Source organism: Planococcus citri, chromosome 1, assembly GCF_950023065.1.
Source record: "Planococcus citri chromosome 1, ihPlaCitr1.1, whole genome shotgun sequence".
Classification (NCBI taxonomy): Eukaryota; Metazoa; Arthropoda; class Insecta; order Hemiptera; family Pseudococcidae; genus Planococcus; species Planococcus citri.
Genome location: NC_088677.1, coordinates 85,604,767 through 85,608,945, shown reverse-complemented (window position 1 = coordinate 85,608,945; position 4,179 = coordinate 85,604,767). Strand labels below are relative to the sequence as shown.

At 34.3% G+C, this 4,179-nt stretch overlaps 1 long non-coding RNA gene across 1 annotated transcript in view; it reads left to right on the top strand.

The window, feature by feature from the left end:
• Positions 1 to 1,381: 1,381 nt before the first annotated feature.
• LOC135839140 (uncharacterized) overlaps positions 1,382 to 4,179 on the top strand; it is a 120,986-nt gene continuing 118,188 nt past the window's right edge. Inside the window, exons 1-3 of the long non-coding RNA XR_010557544.1 lie at positions 1,382 to 1,529; positions 1,807 to 2,021; positions 2,845 to 3,009. This is a non-coding gene — a long non-coding RNA (uncharacterized LOC135839140). The remainder of the gene's footprint in view (positions 1,530 to 1,806; positions 2,022 to 2,844; positions 3,010 to 4,179) is intronic.

Sequence of the window (4,179 nt, the reverse complement as noted above, 5' to 3'; positions counted from 1 at the left end):
CGTGATAACAAAACACAATCGATTATACGACACTCTTTCGAAACGACATTGTACCTTGAATTTTCAGAATAATGAAAAAGTAACAATAAAAATTATTTGTGTTTGATTTTTGTTAATTTTATATTAATTTACGTAACACATCCTACTGATTTACGTTGAACAAATGTTTTAAAAAAATGAATTCGATCAAAAAAAAGGAAAATTCTAAATTTTCCAACTAAAGGGTAAAACAAGTTGAGCAAAATCACAGAAAAAAAAATTAACACCAAGAAATCTGGTCACACTGGTTTTCTCATGGCGGGTGACGCTCTCAAAAGTTTGGAATTTGAATGTTCTCGGAATTTTGTTCATTATTATGCTCGTAATTCTTTTCAAATAATTAATTTTTTTGTTAATTAATTCGTTCACTTTGATCAGTTTGATCGCGCCTTTGCTTCTAACGATCGTTTTAATTGATTTTTGATCGGTATTCGTTCATTTTGTGTATACGGAACTTGGAACTTCCATAGTAATGGTAAGGTCATAAAAATGCATACTTTTTCGTTACAAAGTGCTTAATTTTATTCAAATTCAACACCTTTTACGATTCTCTTAACTTTTCATTTCAGTATCTAGTGACTTGAAATGAGTACAGTGAATTTTCTAGTCACTGGTGTTCTATTGTGTATTGAGGAATGTGGTGTTCAACAAGTGCAATTCGTAAAATTGTTTCCTTTTGTTAAAATTTAATACAAGACAACTTTTCGTCGGTTAGTCATATAAAGTTCTGAAAAATGTAATATCTTCGATCACTTCAATCTTGAGAAAATTCTTTAGCGGTGACGAATCCCACCGGACCGGTTAGACTGGTCGAATTTTAGTACCCCCCTGCAGCGTGTGACGTCATCTTCGGAAGTACGTAAACAAATAAGCACAAACTGACAGGATCGAATTTGAAAATCATTCATTTGTGTTGAATTTGAATTTAGTTTAGTTATTTCATTTATTGTATTTTGATGTTGACTTTTGGTGAATTAATTATCGTTTAATCGTTTCATTTAGATGTGTTCAAGATTGAATAGTAGATGTAGAACTACCGAGCAGATTATGTACCTATACAGATGGATGATCGTCTTTACCTTCCGAGTAAATGGTGAGTTGAGTTTTTGAATTATTTTACTTTTAGTTTTTATTCTTAGCCTATTTTTTCAAGAACCAGATTCCTGCTATCCTGAATATCGTGTTGATTAAATAGACAGATGGTATAACTACGTAGAAATGTACCACTGGAGATATTTATACTTATGAGGTATTTTTATGACACATTGACACTTGATGCATTTTAGGTAGGTATCGATTAATTGATATATTTCTTTGATTAATCTCCAATATTTAGGTATGTTTCAAACAGCTTGAACGTCAGCACCACCTCCGGCCATAGATCTGACAAGAATGGTTCATGGTTGAACGATCTTCTTCGGGATGTCGATTATTTCTTTGAGCTGCTCTATAAAAGGAAGACAATGGCATCTTTACTTTCCGAGTAAATGGTGAGTTGAGTTTTTGAATTTTACTTTCGGTTTTGTATCTTAGCCTGTTTCTCTCTGAATCGAGAACCAGATCCCTGCTATCCTGAATACCGTGTTGATTAAATAGACAGCTGGAATAACTACGTTAAAAATATAAATAGAAAAGTACCGAAGATATTTTTGAAGTGATAATTGCTCAACTCTTAGTTAATTAACGTTAACGATAACGATGTAGTAATGTCCTTTGTTTGTTGTGAGAGCCCATTGATTAATCTCTTGATATTTACGTTTCAAACAGCTCGAACGTCAGCACCATCTCCGGCCATCGATGTAATAGAAATGGTTGAACGATCTTCTTCGCGATATCGATAATTTCGTTGAGCTGCTTTATTAAAGGAAAACAATGGTTCTGCTGCTTCTGCTCAAGTCATCGCCTATTCGCTTATGCTGAATGAAAGTCGATGCCTGTTTTATCATGTTCAGCGAACGCTTTGTTTAATTTGATACGATGAGGTAAATATGCAAATTCATAGATAGGTAATGGCAAGTAGTAACTTAGCCTCTTACCTGCCTGTTTAGTTACTTTAGATACCCTCCGATGTAATCCATTCAAGATAATTATGCTGAGAAATTTTCAAAAAAAAAAAATCGAAGCAGTTAGCACTTAGCAGACTGACGTAGCCCAAGTGATGTAAAAGCAGAAATCGAATTCTTCTGTTTTGATTACTTTTTTGTAAAATGTCAAGGTTGCCTTTGCATTGCTCAAAGTTATTTTTTCTGTTGATTTTTTCAAAAAAATTTTTACGTACCTACATTCTGGTTTAAAAAGTTTTAGGTTTGACAGGAAATGTTCTCAATGTAGGTACGTGCGTACCTACTTACGTTGAAGCCCACCGTTCTAATCATTCGTGAAAAAATCGCCAAAAAGTGACGTCCTTTTACTTAGAAAATGCCATAGTCTCACTTATCGAGAATAATCACTTGAAAAAATATGATTTCTTTGCCAATAATTCCCAAAACTTGCTGATTTCTGATGAAATAGTCAACTTTTTGAAGTAATTCTTACAATCGCTGGACATTTTCGCCCCCCTCCCTCCCTCCCTCCCTCCCTAAAAAACCCAAGTATACAAAAGTCCATTGTTTCGGTCAAGGACTCTGAGTTTTTAGGGGAAAAAATGAACTTTGCCTATTTATATAAGATTCGATTTTTGTTTGCATCAGAATTTTAGCGAAGTGTATCTAGGTTGCTGTAGGTGTATATTTACTTTTCCGCAAGAAGTATATCTACTCGTATGTAGTTGTATTATTTTTAAACCTTTTTCGTGTTTTTTTAAAGCATGAATTCGCCAGCGAAATTTTCAACGTATGATGTGAAACCTGACGAATGATCGACGAAGAATTAATTGGTTATACCTATTGTGGGAATAATAACTTCGATGTACATTAGATGAGATTGAGAATACTGTTTGTGCTCCGGCGATGGAATCACAGCAACATATAGGTATGCCAATTTCCTTTACCTACCTGTTCTTTTATTATTTTGTATGCATTTGATTGTCGTGTTAGTTTTGTGAAATTCGATCGATTGCCGGCCGCCTCTTGTTTTCGTTATTCATCAACGCTATTTTCTTGGTTCCTTCATTCTTGTCTGTTTTTCAATTCTGTGGCGTGTTTTTTTTTACCGATAGTACTCACGCTGGATGGTTTTTTGAACGAAGTATCGTTTGTTGACACGTTTTCTGAGCCCTAACAACCCTGCTTATTTTGTTTTCGTCATCTGTGTTCCCCTTACGCTTATGTGTTCAGCTATTGTCGTCAAAATAGTCAGAAAGCCGTGCTTTTTTGCTAAAATTTGAATTTTTTCAAGAACTTTGAAAAAAATGAAAATTTGATCTTATCTTTCAGAATTTTAATTTTTTTCGCTCGATTTTTCTCTAGTTCTCTTTGCGACTCGATTGAATTATTGAATACATTTTGACCTCCCCCTTCTGCCACCTCTTTAATTTCTCTGCGAAAATATGAAAAGATATTCCCTATACCATGATTTGAGTCCTGATTCTCTCATTCTGTTCAAATTTGAATTTTTACTATTAGGTATATGTATTTTTAGTGATAATTCTTTCACGATGAAAATATTTTACTTCAATGAAATTTTGTCTTGGAACAGATTTTTAACTCACTTTCCTCACTCGCTTCAATTCCTCGGTGGGAATTTCCCGCCCAAATTCTTGATTCTGTTTCAAAATTTTAATTTGTGAAAACATTCCCCGTACGTGTATGTACTAATATTTTACTCGAGAACATAAAAACTACGTTTTTGAAGAATTTTTGACCCCTCCCCCTCCCTTCTATTCTCGTAATTAATTGAAACATTTCCGAAAAACTACCGTCAAATGCAGCCTTTTTTTTTCAATCGAACTCTGGAATTCGCGATTTGTGCTCGCATAAATTGCTTCAGAATTTTGATATTTTTCTCTGGCCTTTTCTGGCTGATATTTGTTGATTTGATTTGATTGAATGGTAGAAAATACCCCTCCCCTCCTCCTCATGCCTTTCAAGCTCTTGTATGAATTGAATAAATGACCCCCGCCCCCTTACCCATCACTTCTTCAATTTCTCAACTCGATGATCGTAAGAAAAAGTTTCCGGACATGAGTCCTGCTTTTCCTTT